Here is a 12,346-nt window from a genome sequence, read left to right as displayed (position 1 = left end):
GGAGGGGTATCCTGATAGCTTTGAAACTCTGGGATGGTCTCACCGCAGGACAGAAGCTTCCTTATTCCAAACACCGCTCTCCTTGAGGAGAGGAGGGAGCAGAAGCCGAGGTCTGGGGAGCAGTAACAGTGCTGGTGTTCTTACAGCCTTTCTGTTGTCGTCTGTACTTACAAGAGATTTCCTCTTCTTCTTTGCCTTCCAGATGCTGATCTCAAAAGGACAGACCTAACCTAATTTGAAAGGTGGTGTGAGAGAAGGCAGTAGCATGGCAATTGCTGCCTGATGCCGTGATGTCTGTACCCTGCTTGGGATCGTTTTCCTGTCAGAGCATCACTGACGGAGGAAAGGACACAAGCAGCATACCCTCTTCCAAAACCTTCGGAAGGACAAACGGTTGTGTAGTTTCCAAAGGGACACGTGTTCATGTGTGAGCCCCTAAGCCACACTTCACCTAGCCTCCTGCTGATCTTCAGCCCACTGAAATCTGTTGGATAACAAGGTAAATTGCAGTAACACAACCTTGCTTTTAAATCTGCAGAGCATTTAGTATGGAGTTTTACTGCATCACTTCACTGGCATAAAGATACAGTGCAAGTAGGGTCAATAGGGCATCTTGTTTTCTTACTCGTGATTCACTTCAGGCCTTCCAGGGAATTGCTAAGTAACTCCTAGTCATGAAAAAAGTAATTCTCATTTATTTTCTGGCATGGACACAGGGCAGAATGTGTGACAGCATTACCCATCCATGGCAACAAGCTATCGTGAACCAGTAGGGTTTCAGCAGTAGGATCCGTCAAAAGGAAAATATTCCTTGAGAGAGAGTGTTTATTTAAACACAGTAGTCATCAGCACTACAGACTGCGTTTTGCTCTACAAAAGTACTGAAAGGTGTATATTGCCAGGATTATAATAGTCTTTCCATTCAGGAATACACTTAAGCACCTATAGCATTATTTTGAGATTTGCCATCTCTTTCTTAACATCTCCAAGTTGTATTTGTAATATATGGAAGTGCCTGTGTAGTTCTACAAACTAACCAGCTGTTACCTTGTAATTGTGATGGTCAGGTGATAGACACTGTAGGAGGTTTATGAAGCAAGGTGAAATGTTTTGTTAGACTAACTGATGCAGTAAGAGAAAATGAATGAGCTTTGGGGCACATGAGTCTTAACTGGGACCCCAAGCTTGTCTGTTTTTTCCAACTATATTTGCAGAGTTACTTGAAGTTTTACTTAGCCCCACAAACACCATGTATTGAGCAGATGTTTTTATCAGCTCTCTTCCCATAAATCTAAACCAGAGGTATTTACCAAGCCACTTTCCATCATCTGTCAGCAGTCCTGGCTCACCAGGGACGTCTCAGTTGACTGGAGGTTAGCAAATGTGACGCCCATCTACAAGAAGGGCTGGAAGGAGGATCCGGGGAACTACAGGCCTGTCAGCCTGACCTCAGTGCCGGGGAAGGTCATGGAGCAGATCATCCTGAGTGCCATCATGCGGCATGTACAGAACAACCAGGTGATCAGGCCCAGTCAGCATGGGTTTATGAAAGGCAGGTCCTGCTTGACCAACCTGATCTCCTTCTGTGACAAGGTGACCCGCTTGGTGGATGAGGGAAAGGCTGTGGATGTTGTCTACCTGGACTTTAGTAAAGCCTTTGACACCATTTCCAACAGCATTCTCCTGGAGAAACTGGATGCTCATGGCTTTTACGGACGTACTCTTCGGCTGGATGGCCGGGCCCAAAGAGTTGTGGTGGAGTTAAAATCCAGTTGGCGGCCGGTCACAAGTGGTGTTCCCCAGGGCTCAGTATCGGCGCCAGTTCTGTTTAATATCTTTATCAATGATGTGGACGAGGGGATCGAGTGCACCTTCAGTAAGTTTGCAGACGACACCAAGTTGGGCGGGAGTGTTGATCTGCTGGAGGGTAGGAAGGCCCTGCAGAGGGACCTGGACAGGCTAGATTGATGGGCTGGGGCCAACTGTATGAGGTTCAACAAGGCTCAGTGCCGGGTCCTGCACTTGGGTCACAACAACCCCAGGCAACACTACAGGCTGGGGGAGGAGTGGCTGCAGAGCTGCCTGGCTGAAAAGGACCTGGGAGTGTTGGTTGACAGCCGCCTGAACATGAGCCAGCAGTGTGCTCAGGTGGCCAAGAGGGCCAATGGCATCCTGGCTTCTATCAGGAATGGTGTGACCAGCAGGACTAGGGAAGCGATCGTCCCCCTGTACTCGGCAGTGGTGAGGCCACACCTCGAATCCTGTGTTCAGTTTTGGGGCCCTCACTACAAGAAGGACATCGAGGTGCTGGACATTGAGCGTGTCCAGAGAAGGGCAATGAAGCTGGGGAAGGGTCTGGAGCACAAGTCTTATGAGGAGCAGCTGAGGGAGCTGGGGTTGTTTAATTTGGAGAAAAGGAGGCTGAGGGGAGACCTTATTGCTCTCTACAACTACCTGAAAGGAGGTTATAGCGAGGTGGGGGTCAGTCTCTTCTCTCCAGTAACAAGGGATAGGACAAGAAGAAATGGCCTCAAGTTGTGCCAGGGCAGGTTTAGATTGGATATTAGGAAAAATTTCTTCACTGAAAGGGTTATCAAGCATTGGAACAGGCTGCCCAGGGAAGCAGATGAGTCCCCATCCCTGGAGGTATTTAAAAGACGGATAGATGTGGTGCTTAGGGACATGGTTTAGTGGTGGTCTTGGCAGTGCTAGGTTAACGGTTGGACTCTATGGTCTTAAAGGTCTTTTCCAACCTAAATGATTCTATGATTCTACACATCTAAACCATCAACTGCAATCATCAGCCATTGTCATCTTTCAATTAAAACCAAGGGAAAGCAAAGGGTGCAAAGCTGCAGGAACATTTAACCCAGTTGGGTCCAAGCTGTTAATCAGGTATTGCACAAAATGCTTACTACCAGTGATGATCTGTGTCTGGGAGAGTTCTTGTCCTAGTCTTGGGGCCCACAAAGTTCTGGACACATGCTTATTTTTAGAAACATTATCAACTCTACTTGGAGATTTAATTTCCACATCAGCATAATCTATTTAGGCATTCATTCTCATGCTGAGGAAAAATTAATTCCTACAAAGTCAGAAAACTAAAAACGCAGAGTTCATCAAAACATCTTCATGTACTCATTAGGAAAAGTTCATAATGAAAGGAAAAAGCCAGTAGTACAGATTAGCTTCTCCAGAGATTTAATTTCCAATTTACTGAGGTCTCTAAAAAGAAAACAAGACTCTGAAAGTTAAACTAGACTTTTCAGCATAAGATTCAAAATTTTAGTCTAGTCTTTGTGGAGAAGGAGTAACTCCCTTTGCATAGTTAGACTAGGTGTCAGTTAGATCTGCTAACATCAATCTGCTGCTCAGAATATCAGAGAGAATTCAGAAAATGCTCCCAAAGTTGCAGTCAGTTATTAGTCCACATCGTGCAACGCAGCAAAATTAGCAGTGTTCCAGCTTGAGCAGAGCAGAGCTTGTGTAAGTAACTTTTACCCTATCCTTTCTGCTTGCGAGATTACACAGGTGCTGAAGGATTCAGAGGGCGTTGTGCTCTGGAAATCCCCAGTGTGGCTTCCCAGGACTTACTGGGTAAAATGCATCTATAGTCCCATTCCTTCTAAGTTGTTCTGAACCTGTACCGTACTGGTGCAGCAGAGGCCTCAGCCCGGTTATGTTTAACGATTGAGAGCTAAGTCCAAATGACATCCTTGAGGTAAAGTTGCTATGGAAGTACTGTACTAATTGTGTTAATACCGAACGAAAAGTGAGTGAAAGCCACAGAAAGTGATTTGGCACTTTGTGGTCAATCATTCTAAATGGTTTACTGAATATTAGCGCTCAAAGTAGGAAACAGCATGTCATTAATCCTATTACAAACACGCTTGCTATCAGCAAAACGTCCACCTTCTGTCAGGACTTAACTTCTGTCTGCGTTTAAAAGCGCAATTCCTCTCAGGTCCAGTGTTTGACTTTTCAAACCACGTAAACTATCCATGTAAGTTCGGTAAGCACGTATACTTTTTAAGACATTCATCAAAACCTTTCTTTTTAAAAAAGACTCTTCTTACAAGATTAATTCCTCAATTTTCCCCAATTTTTATTTTATTTCATTTCCCTTGCTCTGTTTGTATTTGTAAAAGACATGATTGAGTTACTAAAAGTAAATTATGTGTAAACTGAGGAAGGGAGGGATTCCGGCAATGTTTACCCATACGACTGCTGGAAAGTAAAAGCCAGTCAGCATAAATGTGCACCAATGACTGTAATTAATCGCTGCCACAGAAAGAAGTACTATCAACACACACCTGATGTCATTCACAATCTTTTCTGGGGAAATATCACATTTTTTCTCCTGTTCTTTTTTTAATTGACTGAAGAATTAAATAGAAAACCAGTTTACCATTCAGTATTCCAGTAAAGCTAATTGGATATTGAAATTTATTGTTATTGTAAGCTATTAAAAGATTACCACAATTACTTCCCCTGTGGTTCAAAAGAGAAAAGCAGAAAGGCAATGTACAATATTACAATTTTCAGATTCACTGCCCGTTGAAACTACTAGCTTTCTGCTGGTTGATCTGAGGTTTGACCATTACTTCTCAGATTTAATCTTTTCATCCTGCAGTTGTACACGTCCATTTTTTGAACAGCCAGAACCTGCAGTCAGTTTAAAGGAGGACCGACCAGTCACAATTTATCTCTGATGAGAGAATACAGGGCATATATCACAATGTCCTGACTCTTACTCAGTATCACCTGATCTGCCAAAGAAACCCATGGAGTGCAGATCTGTCATATTGAATTAAAAGGGGGATTACAGGAGGGACATGCCTGAAGTACGTGGCACAGATTATCACAGCCGACTATTTTTTTTTTTAAGTCTTGTTGTGAATTGTTTTGATGGAGAACTAGTTGTTGAGGTTATAGCAGGAGGGATATCTCCTTTTGAGCCAGCTGAATAGATTATATTCAGTGACCTTACTGCAACAAATTCTAGCAATTTCATTCTAGCAAATTACAGCAACAAAAAATCTGTAGTAGCATCTATCATTTCGCTTACCATTTACCAGGGAAGAATCTTCTGTCTACACATACCCAGCACTATCCATTTCTAAATGTAGGTAGAATAATAATACCTCTTCGGTGATGCTTGCATGGATAGTAAAGAATCCATGGCTAGTGTTTTCATTTGGATGGTCTATAACCTTTTTCATGACTTTTAAGTGTAAATGTTTTAGTCTCAGGTTTAGTTCCACTGTGATACAGGAGCGACTTTTCTCCAAAGTCACTCAAGAAGTACACTGCCAAGGACACCTAGGAACACGCATTTTAATAAAGTCATTGCTTTTAGATAAAGATTGCTAGAACATGCTGTGGAAAAATGAAGAAATATAATTATCTGGCTTTCTGATACAGAAAAGGAGATGACTATTTGTGGAGTATTAAAAGCAGTATTTTTGAATGACAGAAATCAAGTATGTGCTTTTCTTTACGAAGTTCAGGTTCTAATGCTTAACCATGTACAGAGAGGGAAAGTGCTGGAAAGTTACATGCTTTGTGCAGTGGCTGCTTGTCCCATTAGAAATAGACCCCACTACATGAGGATTTTCTGCAAGCTGTGTAACCATCAGCAAGTGCTAGCATTTGACAGGCATAGGAGCACTGGCAAATTCTTTGGGCAAGCGTTCAAGTGAAATATTTAACAAACTAGACTTTAAGTTTGTCTTGTATGTATCTGCTGGAGCTGTAGCTCCTGTAATCTTCTATTCAAGGTCATGCCACTAAAAGAAGTTGCAGTTCTATTGAAAAATATTAATCTTCAGGCAAAATCTAATACACTGGCAGAAACTAACTTTGCTACTCAGTTATATCCAACCTTCCTACTGGAGTCACACAAACAATAAAAAAGACTACTGTAGGCCATCTGCAGTCACTGATCTGCTGCCTCAAAATGCAGCTCAACACCTTCTTCTTTAGTATTATGCCATGTTAGTTTGCATCACAGTGGTTTCCCAAAGAAAAAATCCTATTGTTGTTACTATGGAACGTACGTTGGATAAAGGCAAAGTTCTGGCAGAGCCATTCTGGGCTATAGGATTATCTGGCAAAACCATGACATGTAATAATTTATTGCTGCTGCACACAATATGAGATTGTGTTTTGGTGCAAAAAAGGAAAAATATGCCGGTAAGTCCTGTAAACTCCATACCGGATCAACTAAGAACAGTACCAACTTACAGTGTGCCCCGTAGGGTCTCAGGTGGTTGCTTTGACTATGTGTACCAAAACTTAGTATTTTGTTGTCTTTAGAGGGTTTAGGTTTCATACAAGCTATAAGCAAAGCAAATAAGGAAGGTTCAAAACATGCTGAATAAGCTCCCTTGGCATTCTTTCTTAATGTATTTGTGTGTTTCTGTATTTCGTCGCATGATACCTAGGCTTCCTCCTTTGGACTGGGGTGAACTGTAAGTCCCAAGTTTTCCTGTTTTCACTATGTGAGAATATAGAGTGTGGGAAAGCTTTGATTATCCATGCTTATGCTTGGTGATACCATGAACAAAAACTGGGCTGAAGAAGGATCTCAAGAGGCTGGTTCAGAAAAGCTTTGTACTTAAGATTTTTCCAAATACTTTTCTGCTTGAAAGGCAGTACAAAACACTCAATAAAGAGATTAGTCACATCTCATCCTTTTGAAAGTTCTTGTCTAGAGCCAAAAAAAAAATTCTATTTTTTAATCTAGCTTTTCTTTGACTAGGGAGCCAGTAGCTATAAAGTATGCAAGACGGTTAATCCAGTGCTCTCCACATACAAAGTGTTAGCTCGAGTATGTGAAAGAAAAGCTCCTGGTTTAGGCATTCTACTTCTAATCCTAACTAATGACATCTGAAAATGTTCTCGTTGTTGTATTGAATATAAGATTTCCTAACATTTTATTCTGGGCTTGCTCCATCACTGTAAAACATCCACAGATCAGTGCTGTTCTTACATGTCACTTTTCTCAGTTAGTAATAAGGCCTCCGAGTCATCCACTTGGCAATCCCCAGTGATAATGGCACCGTGTTTCACCATGGGGCAACCCAGCTCAAATACTGTATTTAAACGTACCCAAAAAAAAGTAGCCTTAGCCTGACATCCCTCAGATACACAAGAAAGATGCCAGGCAAAAAAAGAAATGAGTATGGAAAGTAAAAAGCAACAGCTGGTCTCATTTCTTTTCTCTTGAAAGTTTGCACTCTAGAAACTGATTTACGGAGCCCTGTTTTGAATTCTGACATGGCTACATACAAAGAACTGCATAAAACTCTGAGAAGCATAATTTGATTTACTGGCAATTGCTGTAGGAAACACAAAGTAAAAAAGGAAGTTTGTGTTACTTAATCTTAGTCAAGCAAGTATTTATGTAGTGTGTCAAGCAGAAGAAGATGTATAGCTAATAAGAGTGTACTGAGCAGGTAGAACAGATGCTGATAAGCTTAAACACTGAAAGTGACAGGCCTGACAGGGACAAATACAGCTCAGGAAGACCAGGAAAAGAGGGCACAACACAAAGGCAGTGCAGGAAAAACAGGGAGGAACCAATCCACCCAGAACAGAAAGATTTTTGACTGCTGAAGAAGTATGTGGGGAAAAAAGCGCTTGAGAGAAATTCCCCCTTATGTCTCAGCACCCTGACTTGCCAGATGCATTAACTTTGGTCTCCAAGACCTATTAAGAAAAAAGATAATGGAGCAAAGCAGCTTTTAAAATAAAGAAATCATGTTAAAATATGGGTCTTTTATTTTTCATCTTGCCCACTGAGACTTTCACAGGGTGGGCCTTCTCCTTTTGCCTTGCCATGCAGTGCAACACACTCCTGCATTGCAACGCTTTGCGCAGCCTTTCCTAGGTCCCCAGGTGTGTCTCCCCATCACCTCTGGCACGCAGTCAGGCTCTGTTCTCTGTCCATACCCAGGCAGGGAAGATCCCTACGTCTGTCTTTCAGCTGTCGTTTGTCCAACCTATGTGATTCCCAGCTGAGCGCATCCATTTGGTCTTTGAAAGGCTGCAGTCTCTTGCTTCTTCCACAGGATCTAGTGGTGCATATGCAGCGGGGAAAAACAGACAGACGTGTAGCAACACTGAAACCCTCCTTCTCGGGTGTTATCCAGGCATTTTTTTAAGATAATAAGGCCCCAAGTTGTTCGTATATGGATGACAATTATAGGAGTCTTAGAGAATAGCCTGATCTGAATCCTCAAACTGTGAACAAAGGTTATATTAACAGCCTGCCTCTAAAACAGATCAGGGAATAAACGAATGAGGTGGATGTGATACAAAAACTTTTCATAGTGTCAAGGTCAATGGAGATGCTAAAGTGCTTAGTTTAATAAAAGCGTCTCATTTCCATCGCACAGTTATGATTTGTTACAGCGTAAGTGAAATACTGCCCACTTGAAGCAGATGATAAAGGTGTCCTCGGATGTATGACTTTGCTTCAAAGGGATTACGGGACACTCTTACAGTCTTAATACCAGTATACAAGATGGTGGATTGTATTAAGCGACAGGAACAGTAGCATTCTTTGGCTAGTCCAGCTAGCTCAAAAGAGGATGTCTGCCATGGTATGTGCAAGCAAATACAGAGGAGACGCAATGAGAGGGAGGGGAGAAGTACAGGATGGCAGAGAAGAGCAGGTCTAATGAGAATCTAAATTGAGATTAAATGACCCCGATGATGATGTGAACAGCCTATAATAAACTGCTGTATTATCTGATTATTACTCTGTCTTGAATAGGCTCAGTTTATCTCTAGCATAGACTTCTTGGGACTCAGTCAATGGATGAAATTGGCCCAATTCATCATTTAAAACAAGCAGTTAAACCTCTGTAAAGCTGTCTGGTATGTGAGGTAAATGAAAGTCTGTACCTTCCTCTTTTTCATACACTACAGGGCTAAGGCGGAGAAGTGCCTGAGGTTGATTCACTGCCTTGTTAGGCTGACATGCTTGAAAGAGTAGTGAAAAGTAGTGCTTAGCAGAATGGCTGGATGGAACTTTCTCTTACTTTCTCTGGAGCATTGATCAGTGTTAAAGTCTTTGCTAAAATTTTAAGAGAGCATTTGGTATAGAGCACGTAAATATAAAATACTTTTCTGGAGTTCTTCACTGTAATCTAGTGTAGAGATACCGATTTAAGACATTTGATGATCCCTGATTGCTGCTGAAGAATCAGAGTGGCTTTTGTATTTTGTGGATTTGATGTGCTTGGGAGTGAAGGAAGGCTTTTCAGTTACCTTAATTTTGCTCCTTTTCCCCTGACTAAAGAGAGATTCCTTTGGTGTTTGCAATCATAGTCACTGGGTTGGCATCATTCTAAGAATCACCTGAGACATTACATACATGCCTCTCAGAAAAATTTCTGTGCAAATCAGCTTGCGTTGGATGTGAGAGTCATGATGGGGTGATGGCAAAGGCATGCAAATTACTGCTCTGCATAAGCCCACGGAGAAAAATGCTGTAGTCAAAGAGTGTGAATGTATCTGATACATTCTGAAACAACCACAAAATAGTTAATGACAAAGAAATCACTGTGGATTTTAGCTCTGTGCTGCTAATGTTAGTGCTTTGTAATTCAGTTTTCTTGCTGGTGAGGCAGTATCATTCTTAGCTTCCCTTGGGAAGGACCAATGGATATTCAGGAAATGGGGAGACAAAAAAGCTGACAGCTGCAGTTGCCCTTTTTAATTATTTTTCAGTTGTTCCTCTCATGCACTTTTCAACTTCCAGCAGTTATTTAGGAATTTTCAACCTGGTGACCAACACTGAGGTGCCATACATGCTTAGACAGCAGAGCAAAATTCTTCACTGATTTACTTATCATCTAGACCAACAGTCCTTTTATTCGCTGTGTTGCCTGACATTTCTTTGTGCTGCTTGATGGCTTAAGGAACTCGTCTCACGTACTTTGCATACCAGCATACCAGTAAACAAGATGAAGTGAAAACTAGTTCAGCATATCTCCTTTCAACAGCCCCTGTACAGTAGGATTGGAATGATGAGGGCTGACACATTTTTTTCTTCCTGACAACCTTCAGTTTAGTTTTTGTTTTATTTCTTGTTTTTACTGACCTAATGAAAGCACAGAATGTGCTTCTGTCGGGTAGACATATAATGAAGGAAAAGACAAGCAAAGAGACAGTACAGTATGTACTGGCAAGATAATCGTGAGCTATCAGGGATATACTACTGCACAGTACAAGATCAAATATGTGGTGGTGTATTAATTCATCTGGTTATTCCTGGCTTCTTAGAATCAGCTCTGTTCACTTATCTGTTCCTAAGGAATTAGATTTTCCCTGTGATACATATTTTTCAGGGTTGTCTGTATAGTTTTCTTCTTCTCTGAGCCTCCTGCAGCAGTGCTCACATTTTAGAAGGCACTCTGTAAGAAACTGTCCTAGAAATATCCTATAGGCCAGGAAAGGATTGGGCAAAAATCATGTGGGAAGCAGAAGTCCCCTAATTCCTGGTGTGATGTGACTAAGGGATATTCTTGGGTTGCTTCCTCTAAGCAAATTCCTAGCTCACGTGGCTGTGAGGAAGATAGGAAATGTCACTGAGGTGCATCCTAAAGTCTTTAAAAAATAGGTAGATCTCAGGAACTTGCTGCCAAAGCCCTCTCGTGTGTAGCACAGAAACTGCATCTCCAGAGCTAGATTGTCCCTAAACAACTATCATTAAGTTATCACCACATTACAATGTCTGCAGCCGCACCGGCTCCTTTGAGACCTTCTGAAGCCACAAGATATTCCTGCTTTGCCTAATGATTATATGTATGTGAAACAAGGTCACTGCATTTTTTAGAAAAGCAATGATAGCAGCGCCATTTCTCATATAAGGTACCCATGTGTTTAAAGGATCCTGTGTGGTGTAGTGAAACACCTAGCTTTTTAGCTGCTCCTCTAGTAATACTTAGTCTGCCTACCAGTAAGTGTCTCTTGTTGCAGACTGGTAGGATTTTGTGACAAATATAATCTGCTTTGTTTGCATGTTGTTAGCACTTCATAGCAGTGGGGAATATGTCAGCAGAGAGAGACTGCAGTAATAATTTATGTGGCAGCGTATCACTACAGGAAGTAAAATAATATTCTGCTCTTCGCAGGAGCCAGATAAAAGAAAAACAAATCCCCAAAGCATTTTTGTCAGATGTTCATCCAATAGAATTTCCCACAGAAACTCCAATGAGAGATCCGAATGGCTCACTGTGTTTTCCATTTCATTACCACTCAACACTCTAGATGGTAAAAATAAGGAAAGATTACTCCATTCTCTTAATAATTCTTAGCCTTTATAGAAGGATGCAGATGACGAGAAACAGATATCTAGAAATAAATACAGACTCTGCATTACATTCCAAGGTTTTTTACCAGCATTAACTCTTTAATTCTTCCTTCCCCACAAGCATCCACTCAAGAAAAATACAAGGATCATCTGTAGCAATTGACATCAGTTTCACATAACAAGTAATGAGTATGTAAATGCCGGGTTTTGAGCTGGATCCTCCTGCTGAAAGGTATGGACAACTTCAATGGCCCTTGCAGCCTTGCAGAGGAGCTTAACTAGAATACAGGTGGGAGTTTGGAGCGTATCTGTGTCTATGATTTTGCACAGAGACCAGGTTGCAGAGCTGTGGTCAGCCGCAGCGAGTCCAGCTGCTGTGGTGTACTGTGCCCGCACGCCGCCGGCGGCCTCCAGACAGCGCAGCCCCGCGTGGTGCCAGAGCAGCAGCCAGCTCTCGGCTGTGGATGAGCTCAGCCGTGCAATAGTCAGGCACCGAGATCCAAAACGTAGATACTAAAATCTGCTAGTCAGCTGTTGCCTAGCTCTGCAATTTAGATAAATTTCTATTACAGTTTCCCAAAGCACTGATATGGTGTTCCTGCTCAACACCTAACTCAGTCTTCTGTTTATTTTACCTGGTTCATGATACCTAGTTAAAAACTCTGCAGAATTCAGCAGCTAAACCCCTATCCCCAGAATAAGCGAGCAGCTACTGCTATTGCTTCATCTAATCTCATGGTGGTGGTAGAGTTCTGACATTATTTGGGGTAAGGAAGAAACGCCTGCTAGTCTTCATATAGTTTTCTTCAGTTTTTGTTTTGAAGCTGTTTGGAGGTTTTGTGTGGAATTACGTATGAACTGAGATGGGTTAAGTAACGCTGAAACCAAGTAATAGAAGAACGGGGCTAAGAAAATGATCAGAGGGCCCACAAAAATGATCAGAGGGATGGAACAGCTCTGCTATGAGGACAGGCTGAGAGAGCTGGGGTTGTTCAGCCTGGAGAAGGGAAGGCTGCGGGG

Source organism: Nipponia nippon, unplaced genomic scaffold (genome assembly GCF_047370975.1).
Source record: "Nipponia nippon isolate SJK-2023a ecotype South Korea unplaced genomic scaffold, ASM4737097v1 scaffold_5, whole genome shotgun sequence".
NCBI lineage: Eukaryota > Metazoa > Chordata > Aves > Pelecaniformes > Threskiornithidae > Nipponia > Nipponia nippon.
The sequence above is the reverse complement of the archived record's forward strand: the minus strand, read 5'-3'. Positions refer to the sequence as shown.